The sequence below is a fragment of the Acipenser ruthenus genome, chromosome 46 (genome assembly GCF_902713425.1).
Source record: "Acipenser ruthenus chromosome 46, fAciRut3.2 maternal haplotype, whole genome shotgun sequence".
NCBI classification, from domain to species: Eukaryota; Metazoa; Chordata; class Actinopteri; order Acipenseriformes; family Acipenseridae; genus Acipenser; species Acipenser ruthenus.
Genome location: NC_081234.1, coordinates 1,429,568 through 1,451,761, shown reverse-complemented (window position 1 = coordinate 1,451,761; position 22,194 = coordinate 1,429,568).

Below are 22,194 nucleotides of genomic sequence, written 5' to 3'. Positions count from 1 at the left end.
ATCTGGTGTTTCCTTTAATCTTTCTTCTTGGTGTTGCTGTTGGATTCTCACAGACCTTAATAACTGCAATAGAACTGATCTCTATCAAATGACTAACTCCAGTAAGTCCCATCAATTTTCATTTGCTTCCCCATGCTTTCGCTGTGCATTGCAACACTTAACCATCCATCCAGAGACATGGTTAACATACTGTATGCTTGATCACCCAAATTGTCTTTATATTATTGCGCACCACCTATTGTGCAGCTAGTGTATTGCTGGCTATGCAAACAAAAGGACACTTGATCCAGTGTATGTGATCACTAGATGGCGCTGGCTCTTACTTCTATAAAGACCCTTTGGCTGTTCTAGCCTGTGTTACATGTGTCTATGGCAGCAACTAGAACTGAAGAGCAGCTCCTGGGCTCAGGTGAAAAATCCCTACTTTCAATGCACATTACGACCCTGAGTATATATTTAACATTGGATGGATTAGTGTCTTTATATTAGTAGTCTAGGGTACAGCGGTGATATAAAGGGAGGCTTGATTCAAAGTACTGTGCTGTGGTTTTGTAGCCTGAGTTAGCGCAGCACACTTTTATAAAGTACAGCTTTGCAGTTGTTAACAGCTCTTGAGAATCGTCTGTTGATTGCAGCAGGAGCACTGACCCTCGGTGAGGCAGCGTGCTCCACAGGGTTTTCATGTGTGATGATGCGTGATTTCTGTTTTCTCGGAATAGATCTGGATATTTGCACTGCAAGCAGATTGAGGTGTTGGGGAGCTACACCCCCACACAGGGCAAAAAGCTTTTGAAAATCTTCACGATTGCGAACGGCTCGTGGTTTTGAAGTGTGTGTGTGTGTGACAGAGTGTGTGTGTGTTTGTGTGTGCGTGTACATTTTTAATTTTGCAGCTTTAATCAATGTAACGAGACAAAATGTTTGGCTGTACTTTACCAGTAATGGGTCCTTTAAGACCAGCTTGACAAAGTTTTGAGATCAACCAGCTACTAGGAACCGAATGAGGATGGATGGGCTGAATGGCCTCCTCTTGTTAAAAAATGTTTTCCCATGGCTATACTATGTCCTACTATAGGTTTTTAATATGCTTTACCATGCCTCTCAGTGCTTTCACTGTGCTCTATGGCCTTTGCTATGCTTTTACTATGAGACATTTTTATAAGGGGTAGCCCACGAGCAGTGCTAATTGGGCTCTGTGAAACAGGCCCATAAGGTTGCTTGTTACTCTCAAGTACAGAAGCTTTTGGTGAAAAAGCAAATCTGTGAAAGAGGTCCTGCATTCTCATCACCCGTTGCAGCCAGCGCGGCGAGCCCAGGGTTCATCAGCAGTAGAGTACCTGAGTGCTGTAGGCTCCTGCATGCCTCAAAGCTATGCCCTACCAAAGCTATGCCCTACCAAAGCTATGCCCTACCACTCTTGCTATTAATATGACCTGCTTGCTTAGCAATGGCAGAGCATCTCTATCAAGGAGTGAAAATCGTGCTGCTCAATATTGAGACCGTCTGTTCTGTGGGCGAGCAGATTATCTGATTGAACTAACTTGCTTTTTTGTTGTTCATTGGAGAGCTTTTTAAAGTTGAATCCGCTTTCTTACTTTTAGGTATTGGGAGCATCCTTCTCACTGCCGCTGCTGGTGATACAGACCGTACCTCTCTGTGCTTTACAATGCTTACCCACAGTAAGCTTTACCATGCTTTCACTTTGCTTCATTACACCTTGCTATGCTGTTACTATGGGAAATGTTTAAAAGGGTTAGTGTATTGTGGTTTGTTTTTTAATATGCTTTGCCATAAACCGCTGTGCTTTACAGTGCTTATCTATGCTTTACAATGCTTTCACTGTGCTTTATTACACCTTGCTATGCTGTTACTATGGGGAATGTCTACAGGGTTAGTTTACCATGCGTTGTTGTTTTTTTTATTATGCTTTATCATACCTCTTTGTGCTTTACAATGCTTACCTATGCTTTCACTGTGCTTTATTACACTGGGCTGTGCTGTTAATAGGATACACTTTTATAGGGGTCCATTGGTGGTAATTCTGTGGCTGCTGATTGGTCTTCCAGCTCGGGTTTCTTCACAGGGCAATAAACTGGGACTATAATTGGAGCCAGTGGGACTTTCAATTCTTTCAGAGCTGCGGTATGGACTTTTAATGGGAGTTGTCTGGCTTCTGTGTTTGTTTTGTTCCCTCTGTATATAAAGAATAAAATAATAATAATAATAATAATAATAATAATAATAATAATAATAATAATAATATTACACATACAGTGATTTCAAGTCTGTTTTGCATATGCTGTTCTGCACAACTTTGGAAATGTATTCTTCTTCTCGCAAAATCTAATAAAACAATAATTCCCCAAACCCAAAAGAGAAACGGCAATCAAACAAACGGTCTTCCAGGGCCTCCGGCAGCACTATGATTTGAAATATTGATATCCTGGGAGTCTGGGCTTGTGTGAATGCGCACACAGAACCACCGTAATGCAATCAAGATCTCTGATTCACAAACTACTGGAATGTGCTGGTAAGAGAAGACGTAGGCGTGCGACAATACAGAGAGACTAGGGGGGTGCAGGTCCCGTTCTGTCATAAATCTTATGCATACTGTATGTTGAATATGCTTTTAGTTTCTTCTCTCCCTTAGTTGCATTTTTTAAAGTAGGGTTAAACCCACTTTTGCCTCAAAATATCATCAAATAAAAGAGTAGTTATTAACCCGATCAAGTAAAATTATTCCTTTTATAAATTGGTGTATTAAATTCAGAAATGCTAAAAGAAACTGAAATTCAATGACAAATAGCCTTTTCAACGTCTTCAGATCTTCAACTTGAGCTCTCATTTGAAGACGATGAAAAATCCTCCTAGCCCAAAACGTTTGTAGTGGATTGTTAAGTTTCTTTAACTATTTCTCAGATATGTAGTACAGCACTGAGTTCTCTATACTAGACTGTACTGAATTAGCTGGCTCTCAGATCCCCAGCACAGCACTGAGTTATCTATACTAGACTGTATTGAATTAGCTGCTCTCAGATCCCCAGTACAGCACTGAGTTCTCTACACTAGACTGTATTGAATTAGCTGGCTCTCAGATTCCCAGTACAGCACTGAGTTCTCTATACTAGACTGTATTGAATTAGCTGCTCTCAGATCTCCAGTACAGCACTGAGTTCTCTACACTAGACTGTATTGAATTAGCTGGCTCTCAGATTCCCAGTACAGCACTGAGTTCTCTATACTAGACTGTATTGAATTAGCTGGCTCTCAGATCCCCAGTACAGCACTGAGTTCTCTATACTAGACTGTATTGAATTAGCTGGCTCTCAGATCCACAGCACTGAGTTCTCTATACTAGACTGTATTGAATTAGCTGCTCTCAGATCCCCAGTACAGCACTGAGTTCTCTATACTAGACTGTATTGAATTAGCTGGCTCTCAGATTCCCAGTACAGCACTGAGTTCTCTATACTAGACTGTATTGAATTAGCTGGCTCTCAGATTCCCAGTACAGCACTGAGTTCTCTACACTAGACTGTATTGAATTAACTGTCTCTCAGATCCCCAGTACAGCACTGAGTTCTCTACACTAGACTGTATTGAATTAACTGTCTCTCAGATCCCCAGTACAGCACTGAGTTCTCTATACTAGACTGTATTGAATTAACTGTCTCTCAGATCCCCAGTACAGCACTGAGTTCTCTACACTAGACTGTATTGAATTAACTGTCTCTCAGATCCCCAGTACAGCACTGAGTTCTCTATACTAGACTGTATTGAATTAGCTGCTCTCAGATCCCCAGTACAGCACTGAGTTCTCTATACTAGACTGTAGAGAATTAGCTGGCTCTCAGATCCCAGTACAGCACTGAGTTCTCTATACTAGACTGTATTGAATTAGCTGGCTCTCAGATCCCCAGTACAGCACTGAGTTCTCTATACTAGACTGTATTGAATTAGCTGGCTCTCAGATCCCCAGTGCAGCACTGAGTTCTCTATCCTACACTCTGTTGAATGATTTGGCTCTCTGAGTACCAGGCAGCAGCAGTGAAGGGGTTAACAGCGCAGTGCAGCCTGTGTGATGGCGGGAGTATTGATTTATAGTGACCTGTAAGTGGCTTGTGATGTAAGGCTCCTATGTCCATGATATTCCTGTTATATCCGTGGCCTTGTAATAACACACAGGGTTCCAAAGCCCAGCGTCGATTTGAAACCCCAGAAAAACAGGCAGCTTCATTAGGACTTTAATCACACAGGACTCGAGTCACACCACTTAACTAATTAGCCTGGCAATTTGTGTCCCTGTGTGTTTTTTTCTCAGGAGTTTAAGGCATAATCGGTAATACACAGCAGAGTTCGGACTTAACCCCTGAACTGCCAAATTCAATACACAGCACAGTACAGTCTAGTACAGTATCGTATAATATAGAGAACATGGTACTCAGAACACCTCGTCAAAACATTACACAGTAAAACCTGTCTAATCCCACTTCGCTTTGGACTGGAAGATTGTGCTGGATTATACTATGTGCTGGATTATGGAGGGACTGCAAAATCTAATACAGCAAAAATAAAGGTATGTATTCAAGACTATCTATACACTTAAAAAACCCTCTATTGCAATACAGTAGAGGCACAGCCCAGGTATGTTCTGGAATTCAAGGATCGCATTCATGTTCCTTTCTCCTGTAAGTAAACAAGGATTGCACCGTACCCGCTGGGCGAGGGTGTATTTACAAAACATACCTGATTATACAGAAAAGTCACATGACTCTTCCAGACTGCACAGTAGGATTCCCATTGATTTGATGCAGACAAGACTTACTAGCCATGCTGGATTCCAGAACAGACAGGTTCCGGATTGCAGAGGGGAGCACTCCATTCATTTCAATAGGGATTGCAGAGGGGAGCACTCCATTCATTTCAATAGGGATTGCAGAGGGGAGCACTCCATTCATTTCAATAGGGATTGCAGAGGGGAGCACTCCATTCATTTCAATAGGGATTGCAGAGGGGAGCACTCCATTCATTTCAATAGGGATTGCAGAGGGGAGCACTCCATTCATTTCAATAGGGATTGCAGAGGGGAGCACTCCATTCATTTCAATAGGGATTGCAGAGGGGAGCACTCCATTCATTTCAATAGGAATTACAGAGGGGAGCACTCCATTCATTTCAATAGAGATTGCAGAGGGGAGCACTCCATTCATTTCAATAGAGATTGCAGAGGGGAGCACTCCATTCATTTCAATAGAGATTGCAGAGGGGAGCACTCCATTCATTTCAATAGGGATTACAGAGGGGATCACTCCATTCATTTCAATAGGGATTACAGAGGGGAGCACTCCATTCATTTCAATAGGGATTACAGAGGGGAGCACTCCATTCATTTCAGTAGGGATTGCAGAGGGGAGCACTCCATTCATTTCAATAGGGATTTGGTCTGGACCCAAATGTTATGCTAAATTATAGAGAATGCCGGTTTATAGAGGGGCTGGATTAGACAGGTTTTACTATAGTGCTGTCCTGGTAGATTAGGAGCCAGCTCATTCATTGCAGTATTGTATGTGAGTGTGATGGGGTGCCCTCCCCTTTATTATTTTGTATTTGTTTTAGTGTTATGATTTATGTATTCTATGTATGACAGGCAGAAACCCGTTAACTAGCATATTGTATTATACGTGATTGTACCTTTCGTGAGAATGTGTGGCTGTCAGCTAAGTAATTATTAGTAGCTGACAGTCACAGAAACTAAATTAAAACTCGGGTAGAATGTGGCTAGGAGTTAATCACTTAATTATCAAATCGACTCCTAGCCACAGGCTATAAAAAAACAGCTCTACCAGAGGGGGTGGAGAGTGTAAGAAGTGGAGAACCTGGGGCTCCCGAGTGGCACATCCAGTAAGGCGCTCCGCGTGGAGTGCAGGATGCACTCTATAGTCTGGACGTCGCAAGTTCGAGTCCAGGCTATTCCTTTGCCGACCGAGGACGGGAGCTCCCAGGGGGCGGTGCTCAATTGGCCGAGCACCGCCCGGGGGGAGGGAGGGCTAGGTCAGCCAGGGTGTCCTTGGCTCACCGCGCACCAGCGCCCCCTGTAGCCTGGCCGGGCGCCTGCGGGCTTGCCTGTAAGCTGCCCAGAGCTGCGTTGTCCTCCGACGCTGTAGCTCTGGGTGGCTGCACGGTGAGTCCGCAGTGTGTAAAGAAGCAGGCGGCTGATGGCACACGCTTCGGAGGACAGCGTGTGTTCGTCTTCACCCTCCAGAGTCAGAGCAGGGGTGGTAGCGGTGAGCTGAGCCTAAAAATAATTGGACATTACTAAATTGGGGAGAAAACAATAAAAATAATTGGTGACCATTAAATTAAAAATATATATATATATATATATACCCATACTAAAAAAATATATATTTTAAATATATTTTTGTAAACATATTATTCTTATAAAACTCATAGTCTTTGGGAATGATAAAATATATGGAAAAATATATGTATTATGTATGTAACGTTATATAAAATATATTTAACATATTACAAAATTGGCCCGTTTTCATCATACAGAAAATATATTTACAATGTATTTGCTTAAACATATTTTAAATATATTTAAAATATAATTTCAAGTAACAATATATCAATTATATTGTCCATGTATTTTTTAGAAATGTATTATTCAATATATTTACTAAACATGTATTATATAAGTATTCACAATATATTACATCATGTAAAGTGCCTGGACACACACCAAATAAATAAGGAATGAAATTCCGCAATTTCACTTAAAAATAACTACTATCTTTAAACATAACGGATATATCAACATTTTGTAAAAATTCAGTGTATATAAAACACTCAAGTACAAACATGAAAAGCTTTCAACATATGCTAAAAGGCTGTTTGCATTACAACAGGTGTTTGGGCTGCTTCTCTGTAGACCTGCTAACATTGTTCTTCTGAAACTATGAGACGTTACAAAAAACTGCTGCTTCCAATTAAAAAGCTATGGAATTGTTACTGAAAATAGAGCTATGAATGTAAAAAAAAAAACACTAATAAACTGGAAATACATTTTTACAGTTTCATTCTTTTTTTCATATTGGTGGGCATACAGTTTAAATATAAGGTGCCTTAAAATATGAACAGCCTATTGTGTCTTTGATTGTTATTGACCTCTCTTTTTTTTTCTTCTAAATACTAGGCTTAGCCCAGTTATTTTTTATGAGGTATCTGTAACACTTCGGTATCTGCAGAAAGATTGATTAACGACCATATTTGTTCCGTCAAGAATAAACTTATTTACCGAATTAAAATCACAGTGTCTGTGTTTTTATCTGCTGTACATGGATAAACTTATGAAGCCTTCTTGTTTTAAATTTAGTGCTGCCTGACCGTCGCAGTCTCCCATTATATGCAATATATAAATATATTGTTTGAAAACACTGCAGACACTTTTAAATATATTAATGTGAATATATTTATTAACAACATATTTTACAATGTATTTTGAATATAATTTAGAAAAATAAAATGTATAAATGTGAATGTTGATTTACAAAATACATTTATAGTATATTATAAATATATTTAAGCAACATGTCATGTTTAAGAAAATATATTATAAATACATTTCAGGTTTAAAAAAATATATAATTCCATATATTAAAAATATATTTATTTTCCGTATGGGTATATATTTAAAAAAAAAAACAAGAACCGAGACGTGTCTGCCTGGAGAGAGATGAACTGTAAGGATTGTCACCGTCCTGAAGGGTATTCGTTTACAGTTGATCTGTCATAGTGTTTTGTTTTGGCCCGCGTGTCGTTTTGTTTTGCATCTGTTTTAAAGTAGTATTGTTTTGCTTATTTTTTGTATTTATTTAATCAAAGACGCGCAGCCGCGCCACTTTGCCCCGCACTCCTCTGCTTCCTGCATCTGACGTCATCCACAAAGCCACCCTGTTACAGTGAGGTAAATTAAATCTCTCTGAGCATGAATTAGATTTAGGTCTCTTTTCAGAAAATGAAAAACGCATTTATTCTGAACTAATTAGAGCCACAAATAGCCCTGTTATTATGTTGTCATATTAACCACAGTGCTGACAGGATCAGATTAGAGGTGGCAAAAACAACTCAGGGGAGTCACAAGCTTGAGGCATGGAGACTGAACTGCTCCCCCCCTCACCCCTCAGAGAAAGGGGTCTCCTTCCAGTCTAGGGCAGGCTTGAAGCATGAAGACTGAACTGCTCCCTCCCTCACCCCCTAAGAGAAAGGGGCTCCCTCCAGTCCAGGCAGGCTTGAGGCATGAAGACTGAACTGCTCCCTCCCTCACCCCCTAAGAGAAAGGAGCTCCCTCCAGTCCAGGCAGGCTTAAGGCATGAGGACTGAACTGCTCCCTACCTCACCCCCTAAGAGAAAGGGGCTCCCTCCAGTCCAGGGCAGGCTTGAGGCATGAAGACTGAACTGCTCCCTCCCTCACCCCCTAAGAGAAAGGGGCTCCCTCCAGTCCAGGGCAGGCTTGAGGCATGAAGACTGAACTGCTCCCTCCTCACTCCCTAAGAGAAAGGGGCTCCCTCCAGTCCAGGGCAGGCTTGAAGCATGAAGACTGAACTGCTCCCTCCCTCACCCCTCAGAGAAAGGGGGCTCCATCCAGTCTAGGGCAGGCTTGAAGCATGAAGACTGAACTGCTCCCTCCCTCACCCCTCAGAGAAAGGGGGCTCCTTCCAGTCCAGGGCAGGCTTGAGGCATGGAAACTGAACTGCTGCCTCCCTCACTCCTTAAGAGAAAGGGGGCTCCCTCCAGTCCAGTCCAGGGCAGGCTTGAGGCATGGAGACTGAACTGCTGCCTCCCTCACTCCTTAAGAGAAAGGGTGCTCCCTCCAGTCCAGTCCAGGGCAGGCTTGAGGCATGGAGACTGAACTGCTGCCTCCCTCACTCCTTAAGAGAAAGGGGGCTCCCTCCAGTCCAGTCCAGGGCAGGCTTGAGGCATGGAGACTGAACTGCTGCCTCCCTCACTCCTTAAGAGAAAGGGGGCTCCCTCCAGTCCAGTCCAGGGCAGGCTTGAGGCATGGAGACTGAATGGCTCCCTCCTCCTCCTCAGAGTACAGATAGACAGGGATGACTGTTTCCTCTCTCAGTCTATAGCGCTGCCAGCAGTTTAATTCCTCAGTGTTTTGTCCAGAGGTCAGGGTTTGTCTCAAAGGGTCTTGCGAAGGGTCAGGTCTGTTTAAAGAAGCATTCTCAATCTGTTTATCTTTTCAGTTTTCAACTGGGAATATTTAGAGAAGTACTTCTGAAGCTTGACTTTGAAATGGTTTGAATGAGAGCTCGTTCTTGAATGATCTTCAATGGCATGGCGGTTAGACAGACAGAGGCAATGCAAGGGTCATATACTATACCAAGGGTCAATGCCAGCATAAAGTATAAAGCAGCTACAATGGGATGAGGCTGCCATTGGTAGAATGGTACCACAGTGTGCTAAGTAGGCCCTTCCCACATTATCGGCAATGGCAATGCAAACCGACAGACAGTGGCACTACAATGGTAATGCAAACCGACAGACAGTGGCACTACAATGGTAATGGCTCTGCACTGTGGGGCAATGGCAGCACAAGGGCAGCTGCAATGGGTGAGACTGCCATTGGTAGAATGGTACCACTTTCAGTAACCCCATGGTATGAACACACAATCCACACTGCTGGTGACCCATGGCAGTACCATGGCACCATGCAGTGAGCTGCAGTATCAGGACCACTGTCTGCAGTGTGCAATAGCTGCTCCACTGCACTGTGACGTTCCCTTGCAGGTCATGCTGTGGGTCTGCGAATGATTCTGCTAGCTGGGGTTTCTAATGAGATTTTAATGGGATCACTTTCAGGGTATTGTTTCTTGGATTGCTGTGATGGGATTACTGAAAGTGAAGAAGCCTGCTGTCTGGGTGTAGATTTATCCTCCTGTATTGTGGCGCACCTGCTCCAGCGCAGAGACGGCTGCTGAATCGTGTTCCCTGGTGATTTGTGAAGCCTGTCCATCTGAATGAGGAGAGTTGGGGGGGGGGGGGGGTCCGGGTGGCTCATTTTTTCAGCCAGTAGATTCTGTTCAATCACCACAACACACCAGCTGTGAATTTATAAAAAAAAAGACTCATGCATTTACATCTTGGATACAGATCTTGTAAACAGCCTGTATTCAAACCCTTTGGTTCTCCCTCTCTCTCTCTCTCTCTCTCTCTCTCTCTCTCTCTCTCTCTCTCTCTCTCTCTCTCTCTCTATATATATATATATAAATATCTATGATCTCTTTCATTCCTTCTTTCTATCCTGCTTTCCCCATCCCCCTCTCTCTCTTCCCCACTCTTCAGTGCTCTCGTTCCCTCCCCCTCGTCTGCAGTGACACTCTGTGCTTGAACACATTTTCAAATGTCACTCCCTGCACTGAGATTTAAAGGTCCTGTCGCGTCTTTTTGTTTCCCTGAAACTTAAAAAGAACAATTTGCTATATTCCAATCGTAAAGGAATCCGATCTCCGATTGAAATGAACTCAGAACCTCACACATTCACCGCGGATCTCGTACTGTTCTGTTTAAGTTTCACACAGCTTTAACAGCTCATGTAAAGAAAGCTCAGCATTGCCGTATAGTTTAAATACAAGCCAACACATTTTCACATTGTGATGATCGTATGAATAGGGTATTAGTGTCTTTACATAGCAGTCTTTGTATGTCGATTTATTTACTGGAGAAGGAAACTACCAAGTCTCAAAAACACACTCAACATACATATGAAATATGAGCTCCAATAGCAGTCTAATGAGACACACACATGCATGGCATATCTATTGACTGTTTATTAACATGTAACTAAACTTCAGCAAATGGTTAATTGCATATTAATTAAATACAAAATTGTAACACTCAAAATAAAGCTTTACCAAATCAAACTTTGAAAGATCTAACTTTTCTAGACTTGTGTGACACGATGGCTTGTGGTGACCCCTGAACCACATTCGGCACGAGTTTTATCATATTTATCAATAAGCACTCGCTGTTGACTGCGCATTCCCACGATTTTATCTGGATGGGGCATTTTAACCAGGCTGTCAAACAATGACAATAAAACAACGTGTTTTAAATACATAAAACAGTGCATTTAAATAATAACACAACAAATACAAATACAAAATAATACATCTGCACACAGGGGCGGGGTGTGCAGTCACAACTTGCTAAATCAACTAAATTGGTGAGTATGGTAAATTTAGAAATACTAAAAAAAACGTAATATATTTAATATTTAATGACAGTCATTTCTGTTTGAAATCTTTTTCAATGCCTGGTAAAGAATGATATGAGAAGACACAGCAATAGAAGAACTATCTGAAAAAGTACATCATACAAACAGGTATAAAAATGCAATATGCTGTAAACGCTCACATTGTAAAGTATTAAATCCTTGCACTCCATTAAAAACATATATTCCTTAAATAACTCATGAGCTTTGTGAATAGCACAATTTGTCTCTCACATCTGGTAAGAATTCATACGATTCATGAATATCAAACTGTAAGATCAAAAAATGACATTGAACAAAATATATATATATATATATCCAATAAATAACTCATGAGGTTATAGCTTTATGAATACAGCTCGGTGATTGAAGACTTGTTTTGAGATTTACATCTACGATGGGATTTGAAATGCTCTCCAACAGCCTTTTTTAATAAAGCTCCCTTCAGAAATAATGGTAGGTTAAGAAAAAACCTTGTTACTGCATTTCAAAGTTGTTCCCCTGAGCAAGGGAATAAACGCCCATTCCGATGTTTGGGGTGGGAACACCACACAGGACTTCAAATAGCATTTCTCTTGCTGGTTTATATTCTCTTCGTATTCAATGCCGTCTCTGTCATTCTGACATTGTGTTTTAGTTTCTGCTGCTCCACTATTGAGTTATGTTATCATTTTTATTTGAATCTGCCCTTGCCTGGCTTTTGATTTGGCTTCCAGCTTGTCTGGAGAATCCTAAGTGGCAGGCACTGAACAGCCTTCCGCATTCCATTCAAACCATGTGAGTTTAACTCTGTCAGCTCCCCCTACTCCACACACACACACGCACACACACACACATATATATACAATATGTATCTCAAGCTTAAAACTTAGCTTAAAAATTAGAGTGCACTCACCAAACAGAGCTGCATTCCAATTAACTTCCACAGGGGCTCAGGTGATCTTACGTAGCGTCGAATGCATTCTGGGTATTGTAGTCCGACAGTATATACAGTAAAAAATAAACAGATGGAATCATAAACACTTGGGAAATACAACTCCCAAGGAGCCCCGCGCTTTCAAGCATGCAGCGGCAACTTTCAAAAACATTTCTATAAGAAGAGCGGGTAGGCAAGCCTTTGGAATATGGAGGTGGTGATACTGTGTACCATTCCAAGCACAGTATGTATATATATATATAGAGAAAGATATAGATTCCGCCCATCACAGTCGCATACACGGTGAACAAAACGGCATTGATTTTGAACCAACTTTTATCTTCCACTCCTAGCCTCCTGGACACATTTTGCATTTGGCTGTAATGTGTGATGCACATGTATCTAACCTTTCAGGCACTGTGCTATTAGTGTGTCATTATAGGGACCCCTCTGTATTGTAAGTGGGTTGACTGGTTTCGTTTGAACTACTGATAAAAAAATAAAAATTGGTATCGTCATTAAAAGTGAATTAAGTATTAATGAAGCAGTTAAGTAACCAGAAACAGAACATTCACACAGCTGAGTGACAGACCAAACCCACCGCTGGTCCTGTTACATGATGGATGGATACAGGAGCACTGTGGCACATCATTAGGGTTAATGGGCTGTCTCCAAGCTGATGGTGCTGTTGCTCTTGTCTTTTCTTTCCATTATTCTGTTATTCTGAGGTTGAGAACAGTCAGGTTTGGAGTTTGCAGGTCTAGAGCCCTGGAGCTGCATTAGGATAATTGAAGGGAGGCAGCCATTGTCAGCGAGGCAATTACACAATTATTAACACCATTAGCGGGGGTGCTCGGGAGATGACAGTCTCAGATGTGCACTCTCCTCTTCTTCACTTTCTTCACAGCATTTTTTAATTTTTTTTTTTGCAGGGAGCAACGTTGTGCAGCTGAGACTGACTTCTAAACCTTGCATGCCTTTCACCTCTGGAGACCTGGGTTCCAATCTGGGGGGCTAGGTGGCGCTAGCGGGTTAATGTTAATGCACTATTATTACAGTTGTTACAAAGTATCACATTACAGATAATAGCAGTTACAGAGCACAATAAAATCAGTAGTAAGAGCAAATTCAAATGAGAGGAAATAAAAATTACAGTTAATAATTACGTTTGAGAGGGATTACGACTAAGAGCAGTTAAACTTAAATATTTGGTTATAAGAGTACATTCCATTAAGAGCAAGTAGTAAGTACAATAAATGGATAAGAACGATTTCAAATAAGAGCAATTACAAAAAAATGTGAATCTGATTACCTTTAAGAGTAAAATCAAGTACAAGATACAGCAAGTATAATTATGATTGAGAGCAGAAGTAGAATAGAGCAAAGTGTGGAGCAGTTCAGTGCAAGTACAAGATAATGCAAGACTAGCGTTTCATCTTAGGGTGCATTAAGTCTACGCCCAGGAGAGATGTTTTCCATTTGTAATTTGTACATGAAATATTTTTATTTTTGTAAAATGCATTTATATATTTAACCAAACATATTTTGCATTCAGACATATACATGAGATGCATAGAAATGCATCCATATACATGCCATATAAGTTGTAATGTAATAATGCTTTTACCATGTGTTTATAATGCTTTGGTATTGGAGACTCGCTCCAGCATCGATTCCCAATATGTGGATCTGTGAAGCTGCTGTCCTGCTCGCTCCCTGAACATTCTGCAAGAGGCACCTCCCTTCTGAACATCGCTCATTCTGCAAGAGGCACCTCCCTTCTGAACATCACTCATTCTGCAAGAGGCACCTCCTTTCTGAACATCATTCATACTGCAAGAGACACCTCCCTTCTGAACATCGCTCATTCTGCAAGAGGCACCTCCCTTCTGAACATCGTTCATACTGCAAGAGGCACCTCCCTTCTGAACATCTCTCACTCTGCAAGAGGCACATCCCTTCTGAACATCGCTCATTCTGCAAGAGGCACCTCCCTTCTGAACATCGCTCATTCTGCAAGAGGCACCTCCCTTCTGAACATCGTTCATACTGCAAGAGGCACCTCCCTTCTGAACATCTCTCACTCTGCAAGAGGCACCTCCCTTCTGAACATCGCTCATTCTGCAAGAGGCACCTCCCTTCTGAACATCTCTCACTCTGCAAGAGGCACCTCCCTTCTGATCAATAATCTATTTAAACTAAGTTTTTTTTTCCTCTGCATTTTCCTGATGAATTTGGTGCTCACCAACTGAGAAAGATGGATAGCCTGGCTCGCCCTAAAGAGAGGTTTGAGAAATCCCTCTGAGACACCATGCATTGTAATTATTCCACTGCGCAGCTCTGAACAATCTGGCTGCTCAGAGCATAAGCAAAATTAGTTTGTTGGTCAGTGGTCCTTAAACAGCCCCCAGCAGTGCAATCCCTCATCCAAATCAAGCTACCAGCACAACACTCCATTATAAAAGTCAGCCAGGTCCCTTATAAAAGTTACACAGCAAAGTGTGATAAAGCACAGTGAAAGCATAAGAATCATGGCAAAGCACAGAGAGGTTTAGCATATTAAAAAACAAACCATGATAAACTAACCCTTATAAAAGTTTCCCATAGTAAAACCATACCAAAGTGTAATAAGCACAGTGAAAGCATGTAATGCACAGGTATGCATTTTACAAGTTATGTTATAAGGGCAGCATTGTAAAGACTAACAAGGCATGTTAACGCATATTTGTGCTTTCAGGTCAGGTTTGAGGAGCGCCCTCTTTCTCTCTCTCTTTCTCTCTCTCGCTCTTGCAGAGCTGTGAGGAGGTTCTCATGCCTGCTTTTCTCAGCCTCTAAATACACCAGCATCTGTACAAAAAAACTAAATAAATATTGTTATGAAGCGCGTGACAGCCTCCTGCTTTGCTCTCCGCGTCTCTCTCTCCTCTCAATCTCACTCTCCTTTGTCTCTGGGCAAATTGCTCCTTCTACCCCTCAAGGTGATTAACAATGGGAAGCCAAGACAGAGAGTGTACTGTCTCTAAGAATGAAATGTATACAGAAAAAAAATCTGCAAACAGTTTATAAAGACCAAAAAAAAAAACTGTTAAAAGCAAAGTTTCTGCAGAACCACATGGCGTGCTGAGATTCTCTCCTGAGTTGACTCACTGATCAAACTTGTCACATACAGGAGGCGTTGAAATCACATTCATAATGGTGCTTAGGGCAGTAGGAGATCAGACAGCATAGCACTGGGACATCATGTGACAATATTAGACACTATAGGACAGCTGGGACATTACTCGACATCGTTAGGACAGTATCAGGACTCGGAGCGTCACAGACCTTCTGGAGAGTACTGTATGTGATCCCCGTAGTGAATTGGTAATAATAACAAAAAGGAAAAAGTTTTAAAAAGAAAAAATAGTGTGTGCTGCTGTCTGCGCTCATAACTCTGGCGTCTGACAGAATCATCCTCTTAGCTGTAGAGTTTTATTATTTATTGAAATCTCTTTGACTGCATGGAAACGATGTGCAACATACTGTAACTGCCGAAATCGACAAACTCCCCCTTATCGCATGTATCAGCCTGTCACTTTTCTCATAAGCCGCGCATCGCCTGGCCGGCTCTTAGCACTGCAGTGTGAGACTCAGAGAGAGGAGGGAGTTTATAAGCTGCAGCAGTTAAGCCATTAAGCACCAAATTCATTTTTCTTTCAAGAAAATCAGAACACAAGCTGTAATTCTGTCATTCTAAATCAACATTGCTTCACAGAAAAAATTTTAAAGCCTTCGTTTTGGCTACAAACTGCTGCCTCCTATTTTGAGGACAGTCCAGTTAGACGTGCCATTCAGAGCAGTGAAATCTTACTCCGGCTATGAAGCTCAACACATAGAAGAAAATTGAGCTTTATCATCACTGCAGGGAGGAAAACACCAAGACATTCTAGTCGTCAGTTTCTTATTTTATATCAAGGCGTCATAAAAGCATCTGAAGGGCTATATTTGCAGAATGAACAGGGGCATTTACACAAAGAAGACTATGTAGCGATCTGATTCAAGCATTCAGAATCCTAAAAAGGTATAGACAGTGTCGACCCAGGGGACTTCTTTGACCTGAAAAAAAACAAGGACCAGGGGTCACAAATGGAGATTAGATAAAGGGGCATTCAGAACAGAAAATAGGAGGCACTTTTTTACACAGAGAATTGTGAGGGTCTGGAACCAACTCCCCAGTAATGTTGTTGAAGTTGACACCCTGGGATCCTTCAAGAAGCTGCTTGATGAGATTCTGGGATCAATAAGCTACTAACAATCAAACGAGCTAGATGGGCTGCATGGCCTCCTCTCGTTTGTAAACTTTCTTATGTTCTTAACTCTGGCAAATAACAAAGTTAGAGCAGAGTTAGACCCAAAGAGTTTGTCAGTCCTGGTAAGGCTTTCTGCAGTGAGTCAGATTTTAATTTTTCGTGTTTTTAATGTTTGTTTGTTTTTTAAAACGTACGCCTACAAGAAGCCCGTGTGGAGCAGCAACACTCAATGTGACTGCTTTGTGTTGCCTACAAGGGATACTGTTAATTAAGGGATAATTGCTGTGAGAGATTATTTGAACGAGGGAATTCCGTTGTTACTTTTTTAAAACTCATTTTTAAAGTTGGTGAAACAATCGCTGCGGCATTGCAAGGCTGCAGTGTCCCTGTGAGGCATTTCATCACTAAGAATTTATTTAGAGCAGGTGCTATTAATTAGTGCCATCTCTCAGAAGTTAATAACAGAACAGCTAACCTCCACAGAAAACAATGGCAGCGGTGTGCGGCTCTCTGTATAATTATATGATAAAGCATGCAATATACTTAAATATATAAGTATGTTTAACAAATGGGCATTTATTATTTGTAGGGCTTCTGTTTTTTGGGTTTTATTAATTGTATTTTTCGGTGCTTATTTTTAGCTATTTTCGAGTTTTATGTAAATCGTTTTTTTCGGGGCTTTCATTTTTGATATACTGTATGAAATTAGTGTTTTCGGTTACTTTCCAAAATGCTTGAGCGTTTTTTTTTTCCTGTCAAAATACGTATAGTCGTAACTCGACAGTACTTGCACACTTAATAGAGCTTGAAATCCCGCTAACAAGCCTCCATCCTGATTGTAATCTCGTTTTAAATCTCACAAGCGGAGTCTCCAATAGAAATGTAGGAATATGCTGTCACTCAGTAGTTGGGGCGGGTTTAAAGTATTGAGAACGAATCAATGATAGATACAAGTCAGGAAGGCGGGACATTGCTCAGCAGCACTGGGAAATGTATTTATTATTATTTTTGTAGTAGGTTTTATTTATCAATGGGAAAAGGGTAAAGTCAACGTGAATCGATTAACCATTTCTACAGTTTTACCGGTGTTTTCCGTGTTTATTGGCTAGCCACCGATTTCATTTGAGCCTTCTGCTTTATCGGGTTTTATCGCTTAAAACCGAAAATCAGAAGCCCTAGTTATTTGTAATATGAAGCATATAATATATATATAGTAGATTAATATAATTAATTGTAAACAGAAAATGACCGTGTAAAAAACTTTATTGAAAAGCTACAATATACTACTTTTAGCTGGTTGGGACTTGAAGTGGTTTGGTTTGATTGTAAATTTGAACATACTCAAAGTGCCTGTCTAACCTTTGTTTTTTTATCCTTACATTTCATCAGAAATCAATAATAAAAAATACAGAGACGATCTTTTAAAACAGGTTTCCTGTTTTAGGACAGAATTGATATTGAAGTTGGGTTTCTGCAGCTGCTGTCAGCCTGTGCTTCATTATGAGAGCAGCGTGGTGCAGACAGCCGGGGAGGGGGTCTTTTGTCTGACAAAACTGCCCACTTTTTGTAGCAGGAATATTATATTGAAAATGTGTTCTGTATGTAAAACATTGGAAATATGAAAGGGGTCAAATGCGTTTTTAGTTTCTCCGAATCATGTGTGAAGCGTGAAGAATTATTTTAAACTGTCCCAGTGATTTATTTTAGGAATTAAAGGCACTGCGACTCAGAGACCCTACTGCACTGATCTTGTCTATCGGTCTGTGTGGCAAAGTGGTTTGAGGTGCAGAGGTGATGCAGTGCTCAGTAACAACAACCCAACAACGGTTCAATGCTTTATTATTTGCTTTTAAATAATAATACTGACTAATACACAGCGATGTGTAAAGTCAGTAAAACCACTGGGTTCAGTCCTGGAATAATAATATCACACACTATACACAGACACGGTCATGAATTCCAACAGTGAGTGCTCCTTGTGGAAGTGGTGAATTATACAGTAACAGTGAACAGTAGTGCGGTGTAGTCCAGGGGTGATGATGGCTGATTGGCGACAGCTCCTGGATAGTTTTGCTGTCTAACAATGACAAATATAATTATTAATAGACAGACAAAAACAACAGGAAAAACACTCACGGTTTGAATCACAGTACGTACCTGTGACAGAGATCGAATGGTGCCTGGTGTAACGGGAACAGAGTACCCTTAACTAAATGGCATGACAATTTATTCCGTAGGGTGGAAGTTGGACATTTAGGAAAGAGGCGCAGCTATGGTATCCAAACTCAATGACCCAGACGTTAAACGGTGTGGCATCTGAGGATTGGAGGAGCGGATGCGCTCGTTAACCTAGGGGTCATGAGCGAGGATATAAATAGGGGTCATAGAGGACGTGATCTGTTCCTTGGTAAATGGTTAGTGTTGAAAACCTACAAGGAGTCTGTGTGCTGTTTCGTGAACTGTGAGTTTTGTCTTGTGTTTGTTAGAGTTTTGTTAACTGTCATCTGTTTTTTAATACCAGTTGCACGATCCAGAGCTGTAGCGAAAGCCAGCATAAACCTGGACATCACTTTCACCCCTGCATTTCACGGAGAACTGTATTACACCACTTGCACGTATTCACTATCACTAAGAACTGTGTTTGTGTTTTGTGTTTAGTGTTGGTGTGTAAAACTGGACTTTTTGGTTACGGGTCAAACCCGGGGAATTACAAAAACCGAGTGATACACGCCGCTGTATCACTCCATCATTATTATTTACAGGTGTTTGCCATAAGGCTCTGGACATTGTTAATTAAATCAATAAACGCCCTTGCAATTGGAAATCATTGTCTGTCTGTTATATATTCGCTCTGCACTGCACTCACCTGTATTCACTCACCACTTTGCCACAGTCCTTCACAGGTCTTTTCCGTAACCATAACAAAGGAACAGATTGCTTGGCCACATCTCCTGATATACCTTCAGTCCCACCCCCTTCGGTAGCGAGTCCAATCACGTATCCTCCAATCCATGACTGACACCTCGCCCACTGCATTAGGGCGATGACTTGTGGTATTGTGGCTCCGCCCCCTTCCTGGATGGCTGACTTCCGACTGACCCTGGAATGAACTGTCAAACCATCCAGTCCGGGGCACACTGTTCCTGTACACAGCGCCCTCACAGCTCAGGAGGGAGATTGTTGACTCAGATTCATTCGCTCTCTGTCACAGTCTGTCAGTCCATCAACACAAAAAGGGCCTTGCTTTTTTTTTTATCTTCATTTGAACCTATCCTCTTATATATATTTCAAGTTACAAAAAATAAACAGTTTTTTTTTAAGTACGTTTATGTTAAAAAATATACCGTCTGTATGTGTCTGCCCTGGTTAATACACCTGAACTAAATAAAGCTATATGCGTAGTGAAACTTCTAATGTGTAATGTGTTTAATCTTCAGAGAAAGAAAATTGCAAGCTGTAGGTAAGTTTCTGCCCCTGATTTGGCAGCACATGGATTTAGATTTTTCATTAAGGCCTCTGTGCCTGGGGCGAGGCAGGCCCATTCTTCATTGCGCTACCAAGACTCAATTGTGCTCAATTGAAATATATAAATGAGTGAGCGTGAAGATACTTTCTCTTGACAGCCCTGCACTATACAATGTACTAATCTACTCTCCCCAGCTACAGGCAAACAGCTTCATCTTCCTCTGTTTCCATGACGACAAATAAAACAGTCCCCTCACTCTTCGTTAAGATTCAGAGTTTTAATCACCAGAGCAAAACAACCTTTCCGTAGCCAAAGAGTTAGCGTGTTTTGTTTGTGATCCAGGTCATTTGGGAGGCACCTAAAACGCACACAGGCTAGGAAACTATTGAATTAGCTGCCAGTGCTCCAGCACAGGCTCTGAGTGGAAGAAGATGTGTGTTCTGCCCAGTGCTGATGGTGCTGTATCTGGGGCTCTGAAGCATGTCGGATTTACACATGCAAGCAGGCTCCATACTTCATGACCTGTTCAGCTTCCCTTCATTCAGAGATGGTTTTCTGTGTTAACTGGTTCACTGGTGTGACACTTATCTTGTGGATTAGCCCATTAAGTACCAATTATTTTTTTTCTTTGAAGAAAATCAGAACAAGCTGTATTTATGTAATTTGATACATTACATTAAGACTTTTGCAGTTAACAAAATTTGAGTACGTTATCATAACAAGATAGTTAAAGATATAATTAAAAGATGCCAGTTAAAAATGCTACAAAACAACACAAAGCATCCTGTCCTCAAATGAGGACAATGGCACTGAATGGGTTAAGCCAGAATGTTTCACTCAATACAACAATTAGTCAGTCAGTTCTAATACTTTAATAGACTTACAGAACAGCAAGCAATATGAAAAAGGCGCAATTACCAATTTGAGAGACGCAGAGTGCAGCAGTCTTCTCTTCTTCCTCTGGTCTAACAAAAGAGCTCTGAACAAGCCTGTCTGTACCTAACCTGTGGTGACATCATTCTTCCACAATTCTTTCTTTTTGTAACTGTTCTCCAGTACAGCTTGCTATCCTCCTGTACCTTTCCTCTCTTGGTCCTTCTACTTGTCAGATAAACAGATTCACAATCCATGCATTTGACACACATACACACCCTGCTAATACGATATATTACTACAAGAGATTACAAGACACAGACATTGGCGCAGAAGAGTACAAGACAGCGACACCCTATCATACCCGAATAAGGAATGTGTGTCCTGATCAGAAACTTTCCACAAGACTGCCTTTACATTGAGTTCAAGAGCATACACAGGGCAAAGCACAGCAACATATCAAATCACCGCTCGCATCCAGTTCAAGACTCTTGTACTAGCCTACAGATGCCTTGACCAGACTGCACCCAGCTACCTCCAGACCCTCATCTCTCCCTACACCTCCACTCGACCTCTCCGCTCCGCCTGCACTAGAAGACTGCCTCTACCTCCTCTACGCTCCCCTGCCTCCAGAGCCCGCTCCTTCTCCACCCTTGCTCCGCAGTGGTGGAATGACCTTCCTACAGATGTCAGGACCGCCCAGTCCCTGACCACATTCCGGCGCCTCCTTAAGACTCACCTCTTCAGACAGCACCTGTAGAACTCCTCTGTTTTTCCCCTGGGACACTATCACCCTTCCTTAAAATGCGCTTTATTTGCTCTTATCTGCCCCTTATTTTACTGCACTTAATCCTGTACTTCAGAGTACTGTAATCTGCCAAGTGTTTAATCTGTAGTATTTTGCATTTAATCATATCCTGATGTAACTATCACTGTCACTGTTATCTGCTGTATTATTGAATTGTATTTTGTCACACTTGTACTTGCTTGAACCAAAGTCATTGTATTTATCTTGCTCTTATTGTATTATTACTTGTACTGTAACACTTGAAATGTATTTGCTTACGATTGTAAGTCGCCCTGGATAAGGGCGTCTGCTAAGAAATAAATAATAATAATAATAATAATAATAATAATAATCAAATAGAAAACCAATAGAAAAATAACACCTCATCTCACAACAACTGCAAAGCGGTTTCAGGACCAGCTGGTCAGTGCAGCGTTGAGGGACAACCTGCTAGCAAGGACAACCCGCTCTCACTGTGAAGGCAATGAGAGCCTTCTGCTTTCCTGTGATCATTGCAGAATAGTTGCACACAGCCTTCACAAAGTTAATGTAGGTCTCGTCAGGTACACACACATGTGC